Here is a 15433-nt window from a genome sequence, read left to right on the forward strand (position 1 = left end):
CTTTCTATCTTATTGCCTTGCTTTATTTTCATTTCAGCATTTAGGAAATTTTCTTGTTCCTTTGTTTATTTTCTGTGTTCCTATCCAGAATGTAAGCTCCTGAGAGCAGAGGCCTCTTCTGTCCTCTTCTGTCTTATTCCCTGCTGTGTCCAGCACATGGTCTGCACTCAATAAGTATTTGTTGCAAGAATGACTCATTGTTCCATTACTAGAAGGGGAAAGGAGGCCCCGAGAGGGGAAATGACTTGCCTAAAGAAACAGGAGTCCTTTCCCCCCATCCTCCAGCTCTCCTGGTCCTCTCCTTTGCTCATAAACCCTGTGACTGTTGGGGCACCTATGGGGTGGCTGAGAAATGCCTGCCTGTAGGTATGTGCTCCTGTGGGTTGAGACTAATGCAGGGCTAGGAGTAGGAGGGCTCTGCATTCCCCCATTTGGGTAGGCTTGGGCACAGGAGACTGCCTCCCCTCCCTTCCTCAGTTCTCTTCTCTCCCAGGATAACCCTTTACTCTGTGATGATGATGGGCAAGGGAGCTCAGGACACTCTGGGAGCCAAGTAGGATGGAGGGCTGGGCAGGTCTCTACAGGCAGGCAGCTGAGGAGGGGGCTCTGTCTTCTTCCAATGGAAACAGCATCTGTGTGGTTGCTGAGCTGAACCCTCCTTCCCAGGGTCTCCAGGGTCTGTAATTCTTGGTCTGTAGTTCTGTCACCCCTGTGCACACCCCACAAATGCTTTGACCATAGTGCAGCTGTCTCATGGGGAGAGAAAGAACTTTCATTTCCTGCGAATGGGTTACTTGCCAAGCTGAACATGCCTAATTCTCAATACAGCCCTGGGAAGTTCCAGGAAGAGTTGCAGAGGGAGGCTCAGGTCACCCAGCACATGGTGGGGTTGGAAACCCCGGGCTCTCTGACTACCACGCCCAACAACAGTTTTTCCAAGTGTGGTCATATCCAAAAGGGGTCCTTCAGATAATCTCAAAGATGAACACTTACTGCAATCACTATTTCAATTATATTAAAAATATAAGTAGCATGTCAACCCCTTCTAGGGTAATACAAATAAACTACAAGTAAAAAAAACTAATCAACTAAAAGACACATATTAGGAAATAATAGTGTAAATTAGATATAAGGCAAAAGTAAGCTGGTGGGGTTTGGTTCTAGAGCATAGGGCTGCCATCCTAGCTACTGAGGTACCTCCTGCGCTTGCAGTCATTACTTGTTAGGGGTTTTCACACTTTGACTTCCCGCTTTTCACTTTTCCATTCAGTGTCGTGGGATAGATTGAGTTTAGACTTAAGGGAGTATGTGAATGTTGGGCGTGGGGAAGGATCCACCCTCACTGGGGTCTGACCGTTAGGAGAGTAGGCGTGTGGACTCTGGGCCTTCGGGCTGGAGTGTCTATTGGTCAGAGGCGTCGGGTTCGGCCATTTCACCTACACCTCTAAGCTGGCCCTGCTGAGAGGAGAGAGAGTCACAACTCCCACTCAAGGAGTGACTTCCTTGCCGGGGAGGGGACGGCCTGAGGCCAGCCCCACCCATATTCCCAGGCCATGGCTCTGGTTCGCATGGACTAACTTATTCTACAATACGGAGGAGTGGGGCACAGAGTCCTAAACTGGCGCCCCAACAGAAGGCAGTGGTGGGGACCGGAGATTTTAGGACTGGCGATGGTAGGGGCTGCTGATGTGAGCCCCTTTTGCGCCGAAATGTTCCCTGCCATGAAGAGTTGCCGCCAGTCACAAACCCTTCCCCGGGGGCGCCCCGAATGTGGGACTCCTTCCGGTCTGGGGTGCGTGAGGGGCACTCAGGGGTTGCCCAGTCTGGAGGAGAGACTCGCCGCCACCTACCCCGGGAACCGCAGACTCTGGGTCTGGGATAAAGCGTCCTCTACCCGCAAGCTCGGTTTGTGCGCTACTGTGCAATCTGTCTTTTGCCTGCAGACGCCCAGCCGCTCGCCCTGCGCGGGTCTCGGAATGTCCAGGGGTCCCTACTGGGGATCACAACCCGGCGAAATGTCGCATTTGCCACCACCTATCACGACTGCGTAATCGGCTTTTAGCCGCAGACGCTCAGGTCCTGCAGCGCCCCCGGGGATCCGCGTAGGAACCTGCTGCCACTGGATGCACTGAGAGATTGCTTCGCGGGTGTCACGCACCAGAGGCTGTGCCGGGAGCGCCGGGATGGGGGTACGCGCCCCAACCCCGGCCGGAGGAGGGCGCACTCTGGCTCCTCTCTGCGTTTTGAGCCTCCCCTCCCCCGCCAGGCCTATCGCAAAAGGCACCCCCATCGCAGAGCACCATGTGTTGTGCTTCTACTCAGCTCGGTGGCGAGCCGGGCCCCAGCATGCGCATCTGGAAAGCGGGGAAGATTACCCTGGAGCTCGGGTGGGGATCGCGTGGGCTGACTTGATGTAAGACGATACCCACGGAGCCAGACCCGTTCTAGGGACTTGGCAGGTTCCTCTCCCTCCCCAGTGAGATCCGTCGTTCCTTGCAGCAATTAGGGGAGGGAAAAAAAGACCCACAGTATCACGTTTGGAGAGGGTTAGGAAGATGGCTGTCGAGTTCCAGGCCGCCCTGGTGGCTAGACATTGGTGTAGTTTGTGCCTGGCCTCGGTTTCCTCATCTGTAAACTGGGAAGAAGGCCCAAGTCCTGAGGCCTGTGACTGTAGAGTGGCGGAAGGCACTGGTGCACTCGCAGCCGGTCCTTCTGGGGTCCAGCTTCCCGAAGGATTGGGCAGCCCCGGGGCGAACCCCTCTGGAGCTACCCGGAGACCGTGCGACCGGGTTCGGCGCCCCAGCCGGCGAGTGAGCGCCCAGCGGTGCGCAAGGGCGGGGCCCGCACGGGCCGGAGACGCCCGTTCGCTGTCGGCCAACCAGCGCCTGTCTCTGAACAGCCAATGAACACGCGCCTTACAGCCAAGGCCGGGTCGGGAGCGAGGCTGCGGCGAGTGCGGCGCTGACAGAGACGCGCGCGCGCGCGATCGCGCTCGGACCCCGGCCGCTGCCGCCATCACCGCTGCCCGCCCAGTAGCCCCTCAGCCGCTTCCCCTCGCCATGGAGGCGAGGCCGCCGCCGCCGCCGCGGGGCTCGGAGCCGCGGGCCGGGCGGCGGCCCTGAGGGCGATTGGCGGCCCGAAACGCCGCCGCGGAGCCGAGGCGGAGCCGCCGTCCTCGTCCCCAGCGGTCCCGCCCAACGCCCGACTCTGTGAGTGTTCGCGGCCGCTGCGCCCGGGTGGGCTCCGGAAGGGGGGCGGCTCCCGGGGGCGGTGGGAGGGGTCCCGGGCCAGAGCCCGGAGCCGGGAGCCCGGAGACCGAAGCCCTCTTTTCCGGGTAGAAGCCTGCGGGCGCCTGCAGTTTGATTGTGCATCCTTGCGTCGCGGGGAGGGGGTCCCCGGAAACGTGCCGGCCCAGGTGCCGACCCCTCGCGACTGCCCAGGAACTTTGCGTGCGTCCTCCTGGGACCAGGCCAGGGCACTGCCAGAGTTCATTCTCAGAGAAGAAACTTAGAACGGCGAGAGCAGAATTTGCTCAGGTCCATTTAATAGGAGGAAAGAGGAAAACTCTTGGCATGAGAAAATTTGCTTTTGCAGTGACCAACTTTTCTTTCCCTTCAAGTCCACCTCCCTCGGTCCCCCGGCCCGTCTTCTAGGTCCCTCTCCTTGCTGCCCTCTCCTAACTGTTGAGGCTGTTTAAGAAGGGAAATAAGGGCTGAGAGCTGCCCAGAATTCAGAATAGGCCAATTGAGAACGCAGGTCCCCTCCCTTTTTACTTTCGGTAAATAAAAAAAATTTTTTGAAAAAATTCGTTCTTAATTATATCTCCTGAAGATTAAAAAAAAATAGCAGAGCTGAGTCCTGTCTTGAGGGTTTCGTTTTTATTTTTGAGATCACTGATGATATTTGTAAGACAGGAAAAGAAGAATGTGCAAATCCACCCTCTGCAGGGTGAACGCCATCAGAAGCCTTTGCTCAGCAGAGGGATTCCGGCTCTAGAACCAGTCACATCACCCTGGAGATGGCTTCGTTTGCCACCTGCTAGCTGTGCAGGCAGCCTGAGAAACAGAAGATGGTGGGCGAGAGGAGGACTGACTAGGAAAGGGCGAACATCTTCCTGCCTGGCCACTCCTTTCAGAAACACAGATCTGATGCTGTCACTTGTTTACTTAAAAACTCCCTCGCTTTTCTTTTTCCCATGGGATGAATGAAGCCTAAAATGCCTTATCAGGTCATACAAAGCCCTTGACAATCTTGCCTCATTTTACTCCTTTACTTTTAGCCTAATCTAATCCTTCAATTCTCCTTCCCCTCATCCCGCTTGCTGGCTGGTATTCAGAGCTGCTTGACTGCCCCCTCACATGTTGGGATGTTTTTGTTTTATGTGATCCTCTTTCTTCCCCACCTTTACCTGCCAAGCTCCACTTTTTCTTTTAAAGTTCTTCTCATTTGAGAAACTTCTTACGGGCAGGAGCTGTGTCTTGCCCACCTTTCTGTCTCCCATGGTGGGAGAATTCTTCCTCCAAGTTGTCTTGTAGATTCTTTCCAATCTCTTCTCTCTTATGCCTAGGCTCTGTTTATTTCCCGGCATCCACTTGCCAAGAGATTTTTTCGTGTTTTGAAGGCCTGCTTGGAGTACATGCCCAGGACTTTTAGTATTTCTGATTCCCCACTTCCTCATGTCCATCCCACCCAGCCCCCATAAGCAGTCAGCAGGTGGGAACTGGTAAGTCCCATATCCCACTGGCCTCCAGAAAACTGTCTCTGAAAGACTAAAAGCCCTTCAGTCTCTTTTCACCTCTGCCTGCTTAAAGTGGCCTGGCTGATACCGTGCATTGTAAGGCATGGTAGGATCCCAGGGCCTGTTCTCTGTTTAGCCACTTAACATCTGGGTGAAATACAGAACCAGAAAAACCAACCCTCTGACTTAAGTACATTCATGTGCCTTTCCTTTGCCAGATGAATTGCTTGGGATACAAAAGTGAAGAAGTCAGTCCTTACCTTTGAGGAACTCAGAGTCTAATGTAGGATAGGTGGATATAAATACATCACAGGTGCTATAAGATTGTAATAATAATAATAGCTATTTTTTATTTGCCTTGTGACAAGCTATGTAATGTTTTCCATGAATTCCCTCAGTCTTTTCAACAGTCATAAAAGGGCTTATGCTTACTCTACAGGGTTGGAAACTGAGGCCAAACAGTGGGCAAATGAGGGAATAGTCAAGATTTGAATTTTGGCAGTGTATTTGCAGAGCCTCTGCCAGCCTGTGCAGGGAGCATCCCCTGCCTGGGTGATTTGGGAAAGCTTTCCTGGGACGGAAGGCCTTCGGATCATGAAGGACGCATAAGAGTTTGTGCGTGGTGGACTGCACACATAGGCAAGAGGAGGCAGCACAAGCAAACTTGGTGGTGGAAGGAATCCACTGTCCTTGGGGAGGAGGGAAGAGGTTAATCACAGCTGGATCAGATAAGGACAATGGAGAGCTACTAGAAGATTTAAAGGAGGTCAAGGACTTGGGCTGAAAGAGTTTTGGAAAGATCATTTGGGGGCAGTATAGGGCCAAATGCAGATGCCCCTGCAATATAGGAGGCACTGGTTGGGTCTGACAGAGGTAGAATCACAGCCTCTTAGACCCAGAGGAAGGTGTAGAGAGAATCCTGCTCAATTTTGGGAAAAGATAATTAATGCAGATGAGAGAAAAATTCAAAAGTTCTAGCAATACAAAAGAGTATGTAGAGAAAAATGTCCCTCCTACCCTGGCCCCAAGTCTCCTGTCTCCTTAACCTCCTCCCCAGAGATGGCTGAAGTTTTCAGTTTATATGGCCTTCCATAGACACTGTTCCTTTATAAATATGTGCCTGCTTATCCATACTTCTGCCACCATGGGACGTACCACTCACACCTTACTGGGTTTTTTTACTTAACATATTTAGGAAATCATTCTATTATCAACTTATATAGAGAGTTATTTGTTCTTTCTGTTGACATTCTTTTACTTACTTAGTTGTATGGCTGTACTGTAACATCTTTGGGTTAAATATTTGTTTCCAGGTTCTTCTATTACAGCAATGAATGTCCTCGTACATACTGTGTTATGTGCTCATTTGCAAAGTTATCTGAACAGTATGCTTTTAGAAGTGGAATTACTGGGTCAACAGATATGTCTGCATTTTTTATTTGCAGACATGGAGCCAGACTGCCATCCCTTTTCGGGGGGCTGTACCAATTTATCCTCTCCCCCAAAATGTATAGCTGGATAGATGATCTTCAGAGAATTCAGGAGGATCAACTATGATGCTTTTTCAGCTATTATATGCCTACTTTTCCTCCACAAATCCTCCCCCACCCTATGCGAATCTAGCCGGTTTCTTTGAATTTACAGAGGGAGAGGTTGAGGCCCAGAAGGATAAAAGTAACTTGTGCAAGATGATCAGTGCGGGTGGTGGTGGGTTTTTTGTTTTGTATTTTTGCACCCCTCATGTTTGTATTTGCCAGCACCTTTCATTGGAGGTGCTCAGTGTCAGTTTGTAAACATTATTGCATTATTTTTCTCCATTTTCACATGGAAAAAAATGAGATGCAGGTGAAGTTTGAGTTATGAGAGGGAAACTGGCCAAATATAGAATCTTGTGATTTTACTTCCAGTGCAATAATAAATGTTTCCAAATGACAAAGCTGAAGAAATTTTGTTTGTTTGTTTGTTTGTTTTTTGAGATGGAATTTTGCTCTTGTTGCCCAGGCTGGAATGCAATGGCACTATCTTGGCTCACGCAACTTCTGCCTCCCGGGTTCAAGCGATTCTCCTGCCTCAGCCTCCCAAGTAGCTGGGATTACAGGCATGTGTCACCATAACTGGCTAATTTTGTGTTTTTAGTAAAGACGGGGTTTCTCCATGTTGGTAAGGCTAGTCTCAAACTCCTGACCTCAGGTAATCCACTGGTCTTGGCCTCCCAAAGTGCTGGGATTACAGGCATGAGCCACTGTGCCCGGTGAAGAAATGGTTTTTTATTGAGTCTGAGTACACCAAAAATAGCAATAATATAACACTAATAAAACTGAACAGCAGGCCCAAAAATAGCCCAACATTAAAATTTATTTTAATGTATTCTCTATGGAAAAGAGAATCCATTAAATGTAGAACTATATTTATTTTACTCTAAATTCACATCCATTTGTGTCAGTGTACAAGACATAATTTTTATAGTAGCAGTCAGTACATATAGAATATGATCTTTGAATTCTTGAATAGCATAAAATATTTTATATTTACTCATTTAAGTATTTGTTCATTTAAAATCACAGGCTGGGTGCAGTGGCTCACGCCTGTAATCCCAGCACTTTGGGAGGCCGAGGCGGGTGGATCATAAGGTCAAGAGATCAAGACCATCTTGGCCAACATGGTGAAACCCCATCTCTACTAAAAATACAAAAATTAGCTGGGTGTGGTGGCGCGTGCCTGTAATCCCAGCTACTCGGGAGGCTAAGGCATGAGAATCACTTGAACCCAGGTGACAGAGGTTGCAGTGAGCCAAGATCTTGCCACTGTACTCCAGCCTGGCGACAGAGCAAGACTCTGTCTCAAAAAAAAAAAAAAAAAATCACAGTATAGTATTGCATGCATCGACAGCTGTAGTTTTTTTATTTGTTTGTTTTTGTTTTTGTTTTTTTGAGACAGGATCTCACTCTGCCACCCTGGCTAGAGTGCAGTGGCATGATCACAGCTCACTGCAGCCTTGACCTCCTGGGCTAAATGATCTTCCCACCTCAGCCACCCAAATAGCTGGGACTGCACAGGTCTGTGCCACCACAACCAGCTAATTTTTTTATTTTTTGTAGAGACATTTGCATGTTGCCCAGGCTGGTCTTGAACTCCTGGACTCAAGTGATCTACCCGCCTTGGCCTCCCAAAGTGCTGGGATTACAGATGTGAGCCACCACTCTCAGCCAACAGCTGTAGTTGGTGCAATCCTTTTTATTCTTTTATTTTTTTCTACCTTTTTGCTATTATAAATGGTACTTTTATACCCTTTATTCAAATACTTCTTTTGGATTATTTCCTTGGACTCTTACTCCCAACCTGGGCTCACCAAGTCAGAGGATACAGTTTCAGTGCCTAATTGCAATCTGTAAAGGTTGAACTAGTTTCCAACACTATCAGCAATTTATGGGGCCATTTCTTGACAACCCATCTAGTGCTATTACAAAGAGATGTAATGATACCTTGAATTAGGTTTAATTTACGTTGCTTTGGAAAAAGAGACCGGTAGCTAATTTAGATTTTTTGAAAGAAGTACAGTGCTGTGATATAGATTATCTCCAAGATTTATGTAACTAAATCCAGCTTGTGGTTGAAGAAAGATTTGGTTGATGAGATTGAAATATTGTGGAAGTTTAGAATAGGATCATAGCAGTATAAAACATGACTAGATGCTGTTCAGTTGGAAATACCAGGCATTGTGCCGGAAGCTGGGGACACCCCAGAGTAACATGGACGTGATGTCTGTCCTCATGACACTTTTGGGTTAGTGCAGTAGCCAGACATTAAAATCATCTATGGTAATTATAGATGTGATGAAAGGGGAAGAATAGGGTGTCTTGGGAGTGCCAGAGAAGTTCAGCAGCTAAACAACATTTGCAGTTAAACATTTGTGAAGGCCCTCAGCTGAGAAGGGATTTGGTAGCTCAGGGCAGCGCTTTGCTAACTTGAATGTGCTCATGAACCATCTGGGAATCTTGTTAAAATGCCAAGTCCTGAATCAGTAGGTCTGGGGTGGGACTTGGGATTCTGTGTTACTAACTAGCTCCTGGGTGAGGCAGATGCTGCTGGTGGGTGGATCACACTTGGCGTAGCAAGGCCTAATTGAGAGCTTGGTGAGCACCTAAAACTGGCTGACCATGGTGAGCAGGAAGGGGCAGGTGGCTTGCAGTGACAGAGTAATTCTCTGCCTAGGCTGCACTTTAGATTCACCTGGGGAACTTAGAAAAATCAGCGCTGCAAATGCCCCACCTGCAGGCATTTTGATTTAATTGGTCTCAGTTGGGGCCTGAGAATGTGTATACAGTCATGCACAGTGTAATGATGTTTCCATCAAGGAGAGACTGCATATACAACAGTGGTCCCATAAGATTATAATCCATAATTTTACTATACCTTTTCTATTTTTAGATATGTTTAAATACACAAATACTTATTGTGTCAGTTACTTACAGTATTCAGTACAGTAACATGCTGTACAGGTTCGTAGCCTAGGAGCAGTAGGCTATACAATATAGCCTAGATATGTAGCAAGCTGTATGTACCATCTCATTTTGTGTAAGTATCATTTATGATGTTTGCAGAATTATGAAATCACATCAGGACTCATCCTCAGAATGTATTCCCATTGTTAAGTGATGCATACCTGTATATATATTTTAACTCCCCAGGTGATTCTAATGTGTAGCCACAGTTGAGAACTAGAGACTAAGGACAGGGTTGAGACTAGAGAATGGCAAGGGGCAGAGTTGAGGGTCCTGTATGGCATGCAAGGATTTTGGACTTTATCCTGAAGGCAGAGCTAAATCTTTGAAGGATTTTTAAGCAGGAGGGTGAACTGATCTGATTTGCAATTGTTAAAAAGTTCGCTGTGGCTGTAGTCCAGAGCAGTAGTTTTCAAATTGAGGTAGATAAGACGATCCAGGGGAACTGGAAGAAAATTTAGAACTTTTTATTGTTTTTATCTAAAAGATAAGATAAAACATTTAATTTGGGAATTGTCACTGGCATCTTCTTGGGTCTATAGGTCAAACAGTTAAAGTGTTAACTGTAGACCTTTGGGTGTCCTGAAGGAAGAGACTGAATTCTGCAGTGAGCAGAGACATATTTATACATTTGTTCTCCATGTATTGCAACATGTTGTTAACAGTTTATATTAACCAGTTTTCATTGAACTAGCCTTTACAAAATGGACATGCAGAGAAACCAGTGATCGAAGAAAATACTAATAATGCAAGCACAAGCAAACAAGATGTCAGAGCTGACACTAGTCCAACTCCTGTGATGAATTCTTGGTGAGCTATTCAAATAAGTCAGCTCTTACTAAATTGGAAAGTATCAGGAAATTTATAAGAAACATGGACTTTCATGATCTGTCATTAATAGGAATTTTGCTTTAAGATTCCTTTTGGTCGTATGTAGAACCCAGCTGCACGGTGGCTCACACCCATAATCCCACTGTTTTGGGAGCCTGAGGTGCAGGAGGCCAGGAGCTCAAGACAAACCTGGGCAACATAGTGAGACCCCATCTCTACCAAAAATAAAAAATTAGCCATGTGGTGTCACGTGCCTGTAGTCTCACTTACTTGGGAGGCTGAGGCAGAAGATTGCTTGAACCCAGGAGTTCAAGGCTGCATTGAGCCGTGATTGCACCACTGTACTCTAGCCTGGGGGACAGAGGGAGACTGTGTCTAAAAAAAAAAAAGGACCGGGTGTGGTGGCTCACACCTGTAATCCCAGCACTTTGGGAGGCCAAGGCGTGTGGATCACAAGGTCAAGAGATCGAGACCATCCTGGCCAACATAGTGAAATTCCATCTCTACTAAAAATACAAGGGCGTGGTGGTGTGTGCCTCTGGGTAATCTCAGCTACTTTGGGAGGCTGAGGCAGGAGAATCATCTGAGCCCAGGAGGCAGAATTTGCAGTGAGCCGAGATCTCGCCACTGCACTCAAGTCTGGGTGACAGAGCAAGACTCTGTCTCCAAAAAAAAAAGTATATAAAACTTTGAGATATTAAATAATAAAATATGAGGCTATCACCAGTATGAAGGCATTTGAAAACCAAAAATTTGGAACAAAAGAGAACCTCTACATTTTTTTTGCAGTGATGTTTAAAGATAAAGGATATTCCATCAGATGCTTTACAAAATTTTGCTGACTTCGGTGATTAAAATGTGTATTTTGAGGGTTTTTTGTTTTTAAGAGACAGGGTCTCTGTTGCCCAGGCTGGAGTACAGTGGCACAATGATAGCTCACTGCAGCATTGAACTCCTGTGCTCAAGCGATCTTCCCATCTTGGCCTTCCAAAGCTCTGGGACTACACATGTGAACCACCATGCCTGGCCAGTTTTTAAGTTTATTGTTCTTATAAAAGACAAAATGGGGCGGGGTGCAGTGGCTCATGCATGTAATCCCAGCACTTTGGGAGGTCGAGGTGGACGGATCACCTGAGGTCAGGAGTTTGAAACCAGCCTGGCCAACATGGCAAAACCCTGTCTCTACTAAAAACACAGAAATTAGCCAGGTATGGTGGGCGTGCCTATAGTCCCAGCTACTCGGGAGGCTGAGGCAGGACAATCGCTTGAACCTGGGAGGTGGCGATTGCAGTGAGCTGAGGTTGCGCCACTGTACTCCAGCGTGGGAGACAGAGCGAGACTGTTTCGGGGGAAAAAAAAGACAAAAAAAACACATACCCTTGGCAGATTCTTCCTGCCCCACCTCCAAAAGGCCCATTTAAACAAAAGACAGACTGATGTACTACATGGAAAATAATTTTGTCAGGAAATCAAAATACCATTGGAAGATGTATAGAAAACGTTGCTGAATATGTGAACAAACAATATTAGAACAAATTTTGCAGTGTGGAAAGTTTGGTATATGGTTATAAAAGTACAGAAGCTTCTAGCATGTCTCAGTATTGCTAGATTCTCTTTTTTCTTTTCTTTCTTTCTTTTTTTTTTTTTTTTTTTTTTGAGACAGTTTTGTTCTGTCACCCAGGCTGGAGTGCAGTGGCACCATCATGGTTCACTGCAGCATTGACCTCCCAGTCTCAAATGATTATCCTACCTCAGCCTCCCAAGTAGCCGGGACCACAGGCATGCACCACCATACCTATTTTTTTTGATTTTTTATTTTTAGAAGAGATGAGGTCTCACTATGTTGCCCAGGCTGGCCTCAAACTCCTGGCTCAAGCAATCCACCTGCCAAAAGACTTCCCAAAGTGCTGGGATTACAGGCATGAGCCACCGTGCCAACTGTGCTAGGCCTAGATTACCTTTTAATAGTTACATCCAAGAATAAGGACCACTTCTTTTGTGAGCTACTGGAGGAAAGTTGTACTGGAGAAGACATATTCTTAATAGTAAATGATTGCCTTCATAAGAACATTACTATATGGAATAATAGACTGAATGTAAATTAATGGAACAGCTGCTTTGACTGAACAAAAGAATGAAATTCATTCATTACTTCTCTATGGGCAGGCTGTTGAGTCCACTTATTTGTTAATTATCTTGTGGTAGAGTTGTTGATGAGTTTTGCATTTTTCTTTTTTAAAAAAATGCCAACTTTTTGTTACGATAAGTGGCTACAGTTTGAGTAATCCTAATATGAAATCCAAAAGGCTCCCAAATCCAACACTTTTTTTTTTTTTTTTTTTTTTTTTTTTGAGACAGGTTCTCACTCTGTAGCCCAGGCTGGAGTGCAGTGGCATGATCATGGCTCATTGCAGCCTTGACCTCCTGGGCTCAGGTGATCCTCCCACCTCAGCCTCCTGAGTAGCTGGGACTACAGGCATGCACCACCATGCCCAGCTAATTTTGCAACCAGTAGGAATAATGCAAATATTACAAAATCTGAAAAATACCTGAAATCTGAAATACTTCTGGTCCCAAGCATTTCAGATAAGGAATACTCAACCTGAACCTAGCAAATATCATTTGAAAAAATAATATCTTAATCTGTTTCTTCAAGTAAAAGTATTATTTAAATAGTGAATGAGAAAGGAACTACTTCTTTTCTTAGAAAGAAATGTGCAATGGTAGAGCATTTTCCTCCTTGTAATTTTTTTTACACGTAATCGTTATGAGCTATAACTTACATATTATAAAATTCTCCCTTTTAAAGTGTATAGTTCTGTGGTTTTTAGTATATACATAGAGTTGTGCAGCTTTTGCCACTGTCTAGTTTAAGAACATTTCATCACCCCAAAAAGAGACCCTGCACCCATTAGCCTCACTTCCCATTCTCTCCTCCCTCCAGTCCCTGGCAACTACTAATCTTCCTGTTTCTTTGGATTTGCCTATTCTGGACATTTCATATAAACGAAATCATACAATATGTGACCTTTTGTAGCTGGCTTCTTTTACTTAGCATAATGTTTCTGGGGTTCATTCATGTTGTACCATGTATCAGTACTTCATTCCTTCTTATGGCTGAATAATATTCCATTATATTGATATATGACATTTGGCTAACTGGTTCATCAATTGATGGACATTTATTTGTTTCTGCTTCTTGGCTTTATGAATAATGCTGCTATGAATATTCATGTATAAACTTTTGTGTAGTCATAGGTTTTAATTTCTCTTGGGTATATATATACACACACACCTAGGAGGATTGCTGGATTAAACGGTGACTAACTTTGAGGGGCTGTCAAACTGTTTTCTAAAGTGACTACCCATTCCTAGCAACTCACAAGGGTTCCAGCAGCAATGCAATAGGGGTCCAGTTTCTCCCAGCAATGCTCGGGTCCCAATGTCTCCCATCTTTGCCAACATTTGTTACTCTCTTTTTGATTATAGCCATCTTAGTGGGTGTGAAGTTGTATCTCATTGTGGTTTTTATTTGCATTTCCATGATGATTTATGATGTGCATCTTTTCATGTGCTGTTGGCCGTTCGTGTATGTTCTTTGGGGAAATGTCTATTCAGATACTTGGCTCATTTTAACATTTAGTTATTGCTCTTTTTATTTTTGAGTTACTTACATATTTTTAGATATAAGTCCCATATCATATATACGATTTGTAAATATTTTTTCCCATCTGTGGGTTGTGTGTTCAGGTTTTTGCGTGGGCATATCCTTTTGGGTAGATCTAGGAGTGGAACTGCTGAGTCAAATGGTAACTCTATGTTGGGTTTTTTTTGTTTGTTTGTTTGTTTTTTGAGATGGAGTCTTGCTCTGTCGCCCAGGCTGGAGTGCAGTGGCACGATTTCGGCTTACTGCAAGCTCCGCCTCCCAGGTTCACGCCATTCTGCCTCAGCCTCCCGAGTAGCTGGGACTACAGGCTCCCGCCACCACGTCCAGCTAATTTTTTGAATTTTTAGTAGAGACGGGATTTCACAGTGTTAGCCAGGATGGTCTCGACCTTGTGATCTGCCCGCCTTGGCCTCCCAAAGTGCTGGGATTACAGGCGTGAGCCACCGCGCCCAGTTTGAGGAACCACTAACTTTGTTGAGGAATAAAAAGAACGCCTGCACCTTTTTACAATCCCAGCAGCAGTGTATGAGTGTATCAGTTTCTCCATATCCTTGTCAACACTTGTTATTGTTTGCTTTTTTAACCGTAGCCATCCTAGTAGGTGTAAAGTGGTATTGCATTATGGTTTTAATTTGCATTTCCTTAATGACTCATGATCTCACTGTGATTTTGTTGCATCTATAAAATTCTCATAATTTTACACATGAAAAACTTAGAAACAGTTTTGTAACCTAATAAAAATCTCCAAATGTGTTTCTAAAAACATTTCCAGATGATCTAATGAAATAAAGAATCTAGGCATTGATCACCAGTGGCTGTTAAAACCATTAGGGAACTTTATAATAAAGGGATCAGTCTGACAATCTTCTGATCAATCATAACATCTCTAAAATTGGGACAACCAAATCTTACATTCTTTCTATGTGATACTAGGAAGAACATATCATTCATGAAATAGTCTTGCTTGCCCCAACAAACAGAGTCAAACCTTCCTCTGATTAGTGTAGATCTGATTACCGGTTTATAGGATATAATTGGCAAATTTAGAATGTGAAAAATATTATAGGACAAATGAACCCATTTACTTCAAAAGAATGGCAAAAAAAAAAAGTAGACGAACTGCTACAGATTAAAAAAGACTTGAGGCTGGGCGTGGTGGCCCACGCCTGTAATCCCAGCACTTTGGGAGGCCGAGGTGGGCGGATCATGAGGTCAGGAGTTCGAGAACAGCTTGACCAACATGGCGAAACCCCGTTTCTACTAAAAATACAAAAATTAGTTGGGCGTGGTGGCACACACCTATAATCCCAGCTACTTGGGAGGCTGAGGCAGGAGAATTGCTTGAACCCGGGAGGCGGAGGTTGCAGTGAGATCATGCCACCGCACTCCAGCGTGGGTGACAGAGCAAGACTCCATCTTGGAAAAAATAAAAAAGACTTGAAACATATTAATTGAACATAAGTATAGATCTTGTTTAGATCCTGTTTCATTCAAACCAACTGTAAAAAGTTATTTATGAGCCCATTGGGAGTAATTTAAATTTGAAAACCACTTGTATATTAGATGATTTTTAAACAATTTTAATTTTTTAAAGGTATTATTGTAGTATGGTTACATAAAAGACTCCTTTCTCTTACAGATAAGTACTGAAGTATTTTGGATTAAATGATGTTGATATCTGGAATTTGCTTTAAA

General features: G+C 45.3%; 1 protein-coding gene across 11 annotated transcripts in view; it reads left to right on the forward strand.

The window, feature by feature from the left end:
- The first annotated feature begins 2912 nt into the window (after positions 1 to 2912).
- Positions 2913 to 15433, forward strand: part of PTPRA (protein tyrosine phosphatase receptor type A) — a 172721-nt gene continuing 160200 nt past the window's right edge. For 4 of the 11 annotated variants that reach the window (XM_055264896.2, XM_055264901.2, XM_055264904.2 and 1 more), the window contains exon 1: positions 2929 to 3209. The gene's annotated coding sequence lies outside the window, so the exon portion shown is untranslated. Of the gene's footprint in view, positions 3210 to 15433 lie in introns of all 11 variants that reach the window. The other 7 variants (XM_063633477.1, XM_055264902.2, XM_055264893.2 and 4 more) reach the window with 4 other exon arrangements.

The sequence above is a fragment of the Symphalangus syndactylus genome, chromosome 24 (assembly GCF_028878055.3).
Source record: "Symphalangus syndactylus isolate Jambi chromosome 24, NHGRI_mSymSyn1-v2.1_pri, whole genome shotgun sequence".
Classification (NCBI taxonomy): domain Eukaryota; kingdom Metazoa; phylum Chordata; class Mammalia; order Primates; family Hylobatidae; genus Symphalangus; species Symphalangus syndactylus.